The sequence below is a fragment of the Scyliorhinus torazame genome, chromosome 22 (assembly GCF_047496885.1).
Source record: "Scyliorhinus torazame isolate Kashiwa2021f chromosome 22, sScyTor2.1, whole genome shotgun sequence".
Classification (NCBI taxonomy): domain Eukaryota; kingdom Metazoa; phylum Chordata; class Chondrichthyes; order Carcharhiniformes; family Scyliorhinidae; genus Scyliorhinus; species Scyliorhinus torazame.
The window spans coordinates 4,272,083-4,284,409 of NC_092728.1; the positions used below are offsets into that span (position 1 = coordinate 4,272,083).

General features: G+C 51.7%; 1 protein-coding gene across 3 annotated transcripts in view; it reads right to left on the bottom strand.

Moving 5' to 3' along the window:
• The window catches only part of tmem39b (transmembrane protein 39B), a 135,267-nt gene extending 123,223 nt beyond the window's left edge, over positions 1-12,044 (bottom strand). For all 3 annotated transcript variants that reach the window (XM_072487832.1, XM_072487827.1, XM_072487831.1), the window contains exon 1: positions 11,976-12,044. The gene's annotated coding sequence lies outside the window, so the exon portion shown is untranslated. The remainder of the gene's footprint in view (positions 1-11,975) is intronic.
• Between the last annotated feature and the right edge of the window lie 283 nt (positions 12,045-12,327).

Sequence of the window (12,327 nt, forward strand, 5' to 3'; positions counted from 1 at the left end):
TTCCTTTTAACAAGAGATTCCACTTCTTTGGTAAACCACGGTTCCCTCACTCTACGCCTTCCTCCCTGCCTGACCGGAACGTACTTATCAAGAACACGCAGTAGCTGATCCTTGAACAAGCTCCTCTTATCCAGTGTGCCCAACACCTGCAGCCTACTTCTCCAACCTATCCCCCCCAAGTCACGTCTTATGGCATCATAATTGCCCTTCCCCCAGCTGTAACTCTTGCCCGGCGGTGTATACTTCATTGAAGCCTACTCGTGACAATAAGCGATTTTCATTTCATTTCATTTAATTTCACAGGATGTGGGCTCGACAAGCATTTGCTGGCCATCTTTAATTGCCCTTGGTTTTGTAACAGGGAGGAACTGAATGAAACCAGTATTTGTAAGGAAATGGTGTTGGGGAAATTGATGAGTTTGAAGGCCGATAAATCCCCAGGGCCCGATAATCTACATCCCAGAGCACTTAAGCAAGTGGTCCCAGAATGGATGCACTGGTGGTCATCTTCCAAGATTCCATAGACTCTGGAACAGTTCCTGCAGATAGGCGGGTGGCGAATGTAATCCCACTATATAAAATGGGAGGTAGAGAGAAAACAGGGAATTACAGACCAGTCAGTCTGACCTCAGTAGTGGGGAAAATGCTGGAGCCCATCATAAAAGATTTAATGGCAGGGCATTTGAAAAACAGTGGCAGGATCGGACAGAGTCAGCATTGATTTACAAAAGGGAACGCATACTTGACAAATCTACTGGAATTCTTTGAGGATGTAACTAAGAGAGTTGATGAGCGGTAGCCAGTGGATGTGGTGTATTTGGACTTTCAGAAGGCTTTTGACAAAATCCCGCATAAGAGATTCTAAAAGTAAAGTGCATGGGATCAGGGTTAGTCTCTTGAGATGGGTAGAAAACTGGTTGGCAGACAGGAAACAAAGAGTAGAAATAAATGGGTCTTTTTCCAAACGGCAGGCAGTAATTGTGAGGTGCCCCAGGGATTGGTGCTAGGACCCCAGCAATTCACAATATATACTCATGATTTAGGCGAGGGAACTAAATGTAATATGTCCAAATTTGCAGATGACACAAAGCTGTGAGGAGGATGCATAGATGCTTCAGTGATTTGGACAAGCTGAGTGAGGGGGCAAATGCAAGGCAGATGCAATACAGTGTGATTAAATGTGAGGTTATCCACATTGGTAGTAAAAACAAAGGCAGATTATCTGAATGGCTATAGAGGGGAATGTGCAATGAGACCTGGGTGTCCTTGTACACCAGTCCCTGAAGGTAACCATGCAAGTGCAGCAGGCGGTAAAGAAGGCAAATGGTATATTGGGCTTCATCGCAAGAGGATTCAAGTAAAGGAGTAGGGATGTCTTGCTGTAATTATATAGGGCCTTGATGGGACCACACCTGGAATTTTTTGTTGTTGTTATTTACAGCACAGAAGGAGGCAATTTGGCCCATCGTGTCCACACAGGAGCTACCCAAAGGAGCTGCGCAACTAGTCCCATTCTCCAGTCTCATCTCCCTAGCCCTCTAAATTAATCCCCATCAAATATATATCCAGCTCTCTTTTGAAACCTCCTATTGGAATCCACCTCCACCACTCTCCCAGGTAGCACATTCCAGACCCCAACAACTCTCTGAGTAAAGAACTTTCTCCTCATCTCACTCCCAGCTCTCCTGCTGACCATCTTGAAATTGTGACCCCGAGTCACTGACATACCAACCAGTGGAAACAGAATATCCTTCTTTACCCTGTCAAAATTGTTCAGAATTTTGATCACCTCAATAAGGCCGCCTCGTAATCTTCTCTGCTCCAAGGAGAACAAGCCCAATTTCTCCAATCTTTCCTTGTATCTAAAATTCCTCATTCCTGGTATCATTCTAGTAAATTTCAGTCAGGGCCCACAGGGGGAAGAGGGACAAGATGGAGAGGGAGAGGTTGGTGGGGGAGAAACTTAGGGTGGACAGGAGGTATGAGGAATCCCCCGAAGAGGGGTTGTTAAAGGAACGCCGGAGTCTGCAGGTGGAATTTGACCTGCTTACCACAGGGAAGGCTGAGGCTCAATTGAGGAAGGTACAAGGAGCGGTGTATGAGTATGGGGAGAAGGCAAGCAGGATGCTGGCGCATCAACTGCTGAAGAGAGAGGCGGCCAGGGAGATTAGGGGAATTAGGGACAGAGGGGGTAACACGGTGCTGAGCTCGGCAAGGCTCAATGAGGTCTTCAAGGACTTTTATAGCAAATAAAAGTCAGAACCCCCGGAGGAGGGGGGGGGGGGGGGGTGGATGAAGCAATTCCTGGACTAACTGAGGTTCCCAAAGGTGGAGGAGAGGCGGGTAGAGGGATTGGGGGCCCCAATTGAGATGGAGGAATTGGTTAAGGGGTTGGAGGGTATGCAGTCGGGCAAGGCCCCGGGACCGGATGGGTATCCCGTAGAATTTTACAGGAAATTCTCAGAGCTGTTGGGCCCGCTATTGTTGAGAACTTTTAATGAGGCTAAGGAAAAAGGAACCCTTCCCCCGATGATGTCACAGGCTCTGATCTCGCTCATCCTTAAGCGAGATAAGGACCCGTTGCAATGAGGCTCCTTTCGGCCGATATCGCTCCTTAATGTAGATGCCAATCTGTTGGCCAAGATCTTGGCCACTAGGATTGAGGACTGTGTCCCGGGAGTGAACAATGAGAATCAGACGGGGTTTGTGAAGGGCAGGCAGTTGAACATGAATGTGCGAAGGCTCCTGAATGTGATCATGATGCCCTTGGAAGGGGGGGGATGCAGAAGTGGTGGCAATGGATGCGGAGAAAGCCTTCGATCGGGTGGAGTGAGAGTACCTATGGGAAGTGTTAGGCAGATTTGGGTTTGGTGAGGAATTTATAGGGTTACATTGTTGTATCAGGCCCCGGTAGCGAGTGTGTCGACGAACCGGCTGCGGTCGGAGTACTTTAGGTTGCATCGAGGAACAAGGCAAGGATGCCCCCTGTCCCCCCTGCTGTTTGCCCTGGCAATCGAGCCGCTGGCCATGGCGTTGAGGGAGTCTAGAAACTGGAGGGGACTGGTTCGGGGGGGGGGGGGGGGGTGAGCATCGGGTTTCACTGTGTGCGGATGACCTGCTCCTGTACATTGCGGATCCGGTGGAGGGGATGGGGGAGGTCATGCAGATCCTTAGAGATTTCGGGGTATAAGCTGAATGTTGGGAAAAGCAAGCTTTTTGTGATACATGCGAGGGGCCAGGAAAAGAGACTGGGAGAGCTACCACTTTGGTGGAGAGGAGCTTTCGCTACTTGGGCATTCAGGTGGCTAAGAGTTGGGATGCCCTGCACAAGCTCAATTTCGCGCGGCTGGTGGATCAGATGGAGGAGGACTTTAAGAGGTGGGACATGCTGCCGCTTTCCCTGGCGGGCAGGGTGCAATCCGGGAAGATGACGGTCCTCCCCAGGTTCTTGTTCGTCTTCTGGTGCCTTCCCATCCTCATCCCCAAGTCCTTTTTCAAGCAGGTAAACAGGATTATCACGGGGTTTGTGTGGGCAAACAAGACCCCACGTGTTAAGAGACTGTTCTTCGAGCGCAGTTGGGGTGGAGGTGGGCTGGCGCTGCTGCACTTTTGCAGCTATTATTGGGCAGCGAAAAGATCCATGATTCGGAAATGGGTAGTAGAGGAGGGGGGGGCGGCATGGAAACGGCTGGAGGCGGCGTCTTGAAGGGATACTAGCCTGGGGGCATTGATAACGGCTCCGCTGCCACTCCCGCCGACACGGTACACCACGAGCCCAGTGGTGGCGGCGACATTGAGGATTGGGGTCAGTGAAGACGGCACAGGGGGAGGCAAGGGCTTCAGTCTGGACCCCGATACGAAACAATCACAGATTTGTTCCAGGTAGAATAGATGGTGGGTTCCTTAGCTGGCACAGAGCGGATCAAAAGGATGGGGGACTTGTTTATTGATGGGACTTTTGCTAGTCTGAGGTAGCTGGATGAGAAATTTGGGTTGCCCCCAGGGCATACCTTTAGGTACATGCAGGTTCGGGGCGCTCGTGAAAAAGCAGTTGGGGGAATTTCCATTGCTACCTGCCCGGAGGATACAGGACAGGGTGGTCTCGGGCGTGTGGGTAGGGGAGGGCAAGGTATCGTACATATACCAGGAGCTGCAGGAGGCGGAGGAGGTCTCTGTGAAATAGCTGAAGGGCAAGTGGGAGGAGGAGCTGGGTGAGGAGCTGGCTGAGGGCCTGTGGGCTGACGTCCTGGGCAGGGTCAATTCCTCCTCATCTTGCGCCAGGCTTAGCCTGATTCAGTTTAAGGTGGTGCACTGAGCGCATATGACAGTGGCAAGAATGAATAAGTTCTTTGGGGTGGAGGACAGGTGTGTGAGGTGTTCGGGGAGCCCAGCAAACCATCTCCGTATGTTTTGGACATGCCCGGCACTTACAGAATTTTGCAAAGGCTATGTCCAAGGTCTTGGACACTCGGGTAAACCGAGCTGGGGGATAGCGATATTTGGGGTATCAGACAATCCGGGAGTGCAGGAGCCGAAAGAGGCCGGAGTCTTGGCCTTTGCCTCCTTGGTAGCCCGGAGGCGGCTCTTGTTAATATGGAGGGACGCAAAACCCCCAAGTGTGGAGGCTTGGGTCAGCGACATGGCGGGATTTCTCAGGTTGGAGAGGATAAAGTTTGCCTTGCGAGGGTCCTTGCAGGGGTTCGCCAGGCGGTGGCAACAATTCCTTGACTTTCTCGCGGAACGTTAAGTGGAGGTCAGCAGCAGCAGCAAACCGGGGGGGGGGGGGATAGATTTCACTTGCAAAGGGCAGATACCCCACTTTGTTTTGTTACATTGTTAAGTTGGTTTCTTTATTATTACTATGCTTTTTGTTGTTTTCTTTCTGTAGTTGTTTGTAAAAATTATTGAAAAATATTGAATAAAAACAAATTTTGTAAAACAAAGTCTCCAACCGATCTAAATCCTGCTGTATCCTCTGACAGTCCTCATCGCTATCCGCAATTCCACCAACCTTTGTGTCGTCCGCAAACTTACTAATCAGACCAGTTACATTTTCCTCCAAATCATTTATATATACTACAAACAGCAAAGGTCCCAGCACTGATCCCTGTGGAACACCACTGGTCACAGCCCTCCAATCAGAAAAGCATCCTTCCATTGCTACTCGCTGCCTTCTATGGCCTAGCCAGTTCTGTATCCATCTTGCCAGCACACCTCTGATCCCGTGTGACTGCCATGAGGGACCTTGTCAAAGGCCTTACTGAAGTCCATATAGACACCATCCACTGCCCTATCTGCATCAATCATCTTTGTGACCTCCTCGAAAAACTCTATCAAGTTAGTGAGACACGACCTCCCCTTCGCAAAACCGGGATGCCTCTCACTAATACGTCCACTTGCTTCCAAATGGGAGTAGATCCTGTCTCGAAGAATTCTCTCCAGTAATTTCCCTACCACTGAAGTAAGGCTCACCGGCCTGTAGTTCCCTGGATTATCCTTGCTACCCTTCTTAAACAAAGGAACAACATTGGCTAATCTCCAGTCCTCCAGGACATCGCCTGAAGACAGTGAGGATCCACCTGAAGACAGTGAGGATCCAAAGTTTCTGTCGAGGCCTCAGCAACTTCCTCTCTTGCCTCCTTCAGTATTCTGAGGTAGATCCCATCAGGCCCTGGGGACTTATCCACCTTAATATTTTTCAAGACGCCCAACACCTCGTCTTTTTGGATCTCAATGTGACCCAGGCTATCTACACCCCCTTCTCCAGACTCAACATCCACCAATTCCTTCTCTTTGGTGAATACTGATGCAAAGGGTTCATTTAGTACCTCACCCATTTTCTCTGGCTCCACACATAGATTCCCTTGCCTGTCCTTCAGTGGGCCAACCCTTTCCCTGGCTACCCTCTTGCTTTTTATGTACGTGTAAAAAGCCTTGGGATTTTCCTTAACCCTATTTGCCAATGACTTTTCGGGACCCCTTTTAACTCTCTTGACTCCTTGCTTAAGTTCCTTCCTACTTTCCTTATATGCCACACAGGCTTCGTCTGTTCCCAGCCTCTTAGCCCTGACAAATGCCTCCTTCTTCTTTTTGACGAGGCCTACAATATCCCTCGTTATCCAAGGATCGCGAAATTTGCCGTATTTACCCTTCTTCCTCACAGGAACATGCCGGTCCTGAATTCCTTTCTCTGACATTTGAAAGCCTCTCACATGTCAGATGTTGATTTACCCTCAAACATCCGCCCCCAATCTATGTTCTTCAGTTCCTGACTGATATTGTTATAATTAGCCTTCCCCCAATTTAGCACATTCACCCGAGGACCACTCTTATCCTTGTCCACCAGCACTTTAAAACTTACTGAATTGCGGTCACTGTTCCCGAAATGCTCCCCTACTGAAACATCTACCACCTGGCCGGGCTCATTCCTCAATACCAGGTCCAGTACAGCCCCTTCCCTCGTTGGACTATCTACATATTGTTTTAAGAAGCCCTCCTGGATGCTCCTTACAAACTCTGCCCGTCCAAGTCCCTAGCACTAAGTGAGTTCCAGCCAATATTGGGGAAGTTAAAGTCTCCCATCACAACAACCCTGTCGCTTTTACTCCTTTCCAAAATTTGTCTACCTATCTGCTCCTCTATCTCCAGCTGGCTGTTGGGTGGCCAGTAGTTAATCCCCAACATTGTGACTGCACAACATGTACTTAATGATCTGCGGAGCTGCTCGCAGAAAAATACTTTTCATTATACCTCGGTACACGTGAAAATAAATAAAATCCAATCCAACTTAACCATTCCTCAACCTCGTGTGATCTGTCACCCTCGGGTGCGTTTCCTGCATAAAAATCATATCTGCCTTCAAACTCCTTAAATGAGTGAGGTAATGCATTTTGGAAGGGCTAATGCAGGTAGGGAATATACAGTGAATGGTAGAACCCTCAAGAGTATTGAAAGTCAAAGAGATCTAGGAGTACAGGTCCACAGGTCATTGAAAGGGGCAACACAGGTGGAGAAGGTAGTCAAGAAGGCATACGGCATGCTTGCCTTCATTGGCCGGGGCATTGAGTATAAGAATTGGCAAGTCATGTTGCAGCTGTATAGAACCTTAGTTAGGCCACACTTGGAGTTTAGTGTTCAATTCTGGTCGCCACACTACCAGAAGGATGTGGAGGCTTTAGAGAGGGTGCAGAAGAGATTTACCAGAATGTTGCCTGGTATGGAGGGCATAAGCTATGAGGAGCGATTGAATAAACTCGGTTTGTTCTCACTGGAACGAAGGAGGTTGAGGGGCGACCTGATAGAGGTATACAAAATTATGAGGGGCATAGACAGAGTGGATAGTCAGAGGCTTTTCCCCAGGGTAGAGGGGTCAATTACTAGGGGGCATAGGTTTAAGGTGAGAGGGGCAAGGTTTAGAGTAGATGTACGAGGCAAGTTTTTTTACACAGAGGGTAGTGGGTGCCTGGAACTCACTACCGGAGGAGGTAGTGGAAGCAGGGACGATAGGGACATTTAAGGGGCATCTTGACAAATATATGAATAGGATGGGAATAGAAGGATACGGACCCAGGAAGTGTAGAAGATTGTAGTTTAGTCGGGCAGTATGGTCGGCACGGGCTTGGAGGGCCGAAGGGCCTGTTCCTGTGCTGTACATTTCTTTGTTCTTTGAGTGAAAACATGGGACCTCCTGATCAGCCAATTCAGTCCCCTAACAGTCCATGAGACTAACTTGGTCAGGGGAGGGCGAGCCTCCAAACCCACATCACTCCGGTCGACCATATCCAAGTTTCAATGGACTCCTCCATGGACACAACAGTATTTCAGCTTGCACACTTCCCTTTCCAGGTGAGAAATGTCCACCGAACTAAAAGAACCTGACTCCAGTTTTAACATTGAATCCTATGGGCACCTATGATTTTGTTTAAATTTGTAAGTTGTGATTTTAAGGAACACACAATGACAACTTTAAGCGAAATCTTACTGTATTGCAAAGAGACATTATGCCATCACCTCACAGAATAATACCGCACAGAAGAGGCCCTTCGGCCCATCGAGTCTGCACCAACGCATGAAAAACAGCTGACCTGTACCTAATCCCATTGGCCAGCCCCTGTCCCATAGCCTTGAATGTTCTGACGAGCCAAGTACTCATCCAGGTACCTTTTTAAAGGATGTGAGGCAACCCGCCTGTACCCCCCTCCCAGGCAGCGCATTCCAGACCCTCACCCCCCCTCCCAGGCAGCACGTTCCAGACCCTCACCCCCCTCCCAGGCAGCACGTTCCAGACCCGCCTGTACCCCCCCTCCCAGGCAGCACGTTCCAGACCCTCACCACCCTCCCAGGCAGCACGTTCCAGACCCTCACCCCCCTCCCAGGCAGCACGTTCCAGACCCTCACCACCCTCTGGGTAAAAAAGTTTTCCCTCAAATCCCCCCCCAAACCTCCTGCTCCTCACCTTAAACTTGTGTCCTCTCGTAACCGACCCTTGAAAATCGCTTATTGTCACGAGTAGGCTTCAAATGAAGTTACTGTGAAAAGCGTCTAGTCGCCACATTCCGGCACCTGTTCGGGGAGGCTGGTATGGGAATTGAACAGTGCTGCTGGCCTGCCTTGGTCTGCTTTAAAAGCCAGCGATTTAGCCCAGTGTGCTAAACCAGCCCCTCAACTAAGGGGAACAGCTGCTCCCTATCCACTCTGTCCATGCCCCTCATAATCTTGTACACCTCAATCAGGTCACCCCTCAGTCTTCTCTGCTCCAACAAAAACCCAAGCCTAACAAACCTCTCTTCATTTAAAAAAAAAATTTAGAGAACCCAATTCATTTTTTCCAATTAGGGGGCAATTTAGAATGGCCAATCCACCTACCCTGCACATCTCTGGGTTGTGGGGGGGGTGAAACTCACGCAAAAACAGGGCGAATGTGCAAACTCCACACGGACAGTGACCCAGAGCCGGGATCGAACCTGGGACCTTGGCGCCGTGAGACAGCCGTGCTAACTACTGCGCCACCGTGCTTCCCTCAACCTCTCTTCATAACATAAATGTTCCACCCCAGGCAACATCCTGGTGAATCTCCTCTGCACCCCCTCCAGTGCAATCACATCCTTCCTATAATGTGGCGACCAGAATTGCACACAGTGCTCCAGCTGTGGCCTCACCAATGTTCTATACAACTCCAACATGACCTCCCTGCTTTTGAATTCTCTGCCCAGATTGATGACAGTGCGTGTCCCATATGCCTTTTTCACTACCCTATTAACCTGCCCTTCTGCTTTCAGAGATCTATGGACAAACATGCCACGGTCCCCTTTGCTACTCAGAACTTCCAGTGTCAGACAATTCCGGTAACTATAGACCAGTGAGCCTTACTTCTGTTGTGGGCAAAATCTTGGAAAGGTTTATAAGAGATAGGATGTATAATCATCTGGAAAGGAATAATTTGATTAGACATAGTCAACACGGTTTCGTGAAGAGTAGGTCGTGCATCACAAACCTTATTGAGTTCTTTGAGAAGGTGACCAAACAGGTGGATGAGGGTAAAGAAGTTGATGTGGTGTATATGGATTTCAGTAAAGCGTTTGATAAGGTTCCCCACGGTAGGCTACTGCAGAAAATACGGAAGCATGGGATTCAGGGAGATTTAGCAGTTTGGATCAGAAATTGGCTAGCTAGAAGAAGACAAAGGGTGGTTGGTTGATGGGAAGTGTTCAGACTGGAGTCCAGTTATAGTGTGTGTACCACAAGGATCAAGTTTGGGCTACTGCTGTTTGTCATTTTTTATAAATGACCTGGAGGAGGAGGATGGGTGAGTAAATTTGCAGATGACACTAAAGTCGGTGGAGTTGTGGACAGTGCGGAAGGGTGTTACAAGTTACGGAGGGACATAGATAAGCTGCAGCGCTGGGCTGAGAGGTGGCAAATGGAGTTTAATGCAGAAAAGTGTGAGGTGATTCATTTTGGAAGGAATAACAGGAAGACTGAGTACTGGGCTAATGGTAAGATTCTTGGCAGTGTGGATGAGCAGAGAGATCTCGGTGTCCATGTACATAGATCCCTGAAAGTTGCCACTCAGGTTGAGAGGGTTGTTAAGAAGCCGTACGGTGTGTTAGCTTTTATTGGTAGAGGGATTAAGATTCAGAGCCATGAGGTCATGTTGCAGCTGTACAAAACTCTGGTGCGGCCGCATTTAGAGTATTGCGTACAATTCTGGTCACCGCATTATAGGAAGGAAGTGGAAGCATTGGAAAGGGTGCAGAGGAGATTTACCAGAATGTTGTCTGGTATGGAGGGAAGATCTTATGAGGAAAGGCTGAGGGACTTGAGGCTGTTTTCATTAGAGAGAAGGTTAAGAGGTGACTTAATTGAGGCATACAAGATGATCAGAGGATTGAATAGGGTGGACAGCGAGAGCCTTTTTCCATGATGGTGATGTCTAGCACGAGGGGACATAGCTTAAAAATAAAAAAAAAAAAATTGAGGGGAGATAGATATAAGACAGACGTCAGAGATAGGTTCTTTACTCAAGAGAGTAGTAAGGGTGTGGAATGCCCTGCCTGCAACAGTAGTGGACTCGCCAACACCAAGGGTATTCAAATGGTCATTGGATAGACATATGGATAAGGGAATAGTGTAAATGGGCTTTAGAGTGGTTTCACAGGTCGGCGCAACATCGAGGGCTGAAGGGCCTGTACTGCGCTGTAATGTTCTATGTTCTATCTCAGTGGCTCTCTGAGCCATTGGTATTTTTTGCAAAGGCAACATAGATAGGTGGTCTGGTAAATAGGTGGATGAAACAGGCAATGTTTAATTTTGCTGGATGTGTGATCTGCCCCAGGTTGACTTGCTTCCCCAACAACATTTGTTCCAGAATCACCATTATCACTCCCAAAATCACCATTATCACCCCAAAATCACCATTATCACCCCAAAATCACCATTATCACTATTATCACCCCAAAATCACCATTATCACCCCAAAATCACCATTATCACCCCAAAATCACCATTATCACCCCAAAATGACCATTATCACCCCAAAAGCATCATCATGGGGGGGGGGGGTGGTTGGTGGGTATGGAGGGGGGAGGGCTTCGGTTTGGGAGGGATGGAACCCATCCGAGGGAGGGGGTTGGTATGGGGGTAGGCTTGGGTTTTGGGGAGGGGTGTTGGTGGGGGTGGATTATTGGGGTTTCAGGTCGTGGGGGGGGGTCGGGGTTCCGGGGGGGGGGGTCGGGGTTCCGGGGGTCGGGGTTCCGGGGGGTCGGGGTTCCGGGGGGGGGGGTCGGGGTTCCGGGGGGGGGGGGGGGTCGGGGTTCCGGGGGGGGGGGGGGGGTCGGGGTTCCGGGGGGGGGGGGGGGGTCGGGGTTCCGGGGGGGGGGGGGGGTCGGGGTTCCGGGGGGGGGGGGGGTCGGGGTTCCGGGGGGGGGGGGGGTCGGGGTTCGGGGGGGGGGGGTCGGGGTTCCGGGGGGGGGGGGGTCGGGGTTCCGGGGGGGGGGGTCGGGGTTCCGGGGGGGGGGTCGGGGTTCCGGGGGGGGGGGGGGTCGGGGTTCCGGGGGGGGGGGGGGTCGGGGTTCCGGGGGGGGGGGGGGGGTCGGGGTTCCGGGGGGGGGGTCGGGGTTCCGGGGGGGGGGGTCGGGGTTCCGGGGGGGGGGGGGGGGGGGGGGGGGGGGGGGGGGGTCGGGGGGGGGGGGGTCGGGGTTCCGGGGGGGGGGGGGGTCGGGGTTCCGGGGGGGGGGGGGTCGGGGTTCCGGGGGGGGGGGGGGTCGGGGGTTCCGGGGGGGGGGGGGGGTCGGGGTTCCGGGGGGGGGGGGGGGGGGGGTCGGGGTTCCGGGGGGGGGGGGGGGGGTCGGGGTTCCGGGGGGGGGGGGGGGGTCGGGGTTCCGGGGGGGGGGGGGGGTCGGGGTTCCGGGGGGGGGGGGGCTCCGGGGGGGGGGGGGGTCGGGGGCTCCGGTTCTTTGTTGATTTTTTTCACTCACCTCCGGCCGCGCCGCCGCCTCCCAACCGTCACCCGGAGCGGGTGCGCGCCTCAGCCGGGAGCGCGCCTCAGCCCGGAGCGGGAGCGCGCCTCAGCCGGGAGCGCGCCTCAGCCCGGAGCGGGAGCGCGCCTCAGCCGGGAGCGCGCGTCAGTCAGGCCTCGGGCCCGCGGCTGTGGAGAAGCTGCGACAGTGAAATAGTCCAAATACCCCCCAAACCCCCAAACACACCCCCCAAACCCCCAAATACACCCCCAAACCCCCAAATACACCCCCAAACCCCCAAATACACCCCCCAAACCCCCAAATACACCCCCCAAACCCCCAAATACACCCCCCAAACCCCCAAATACAC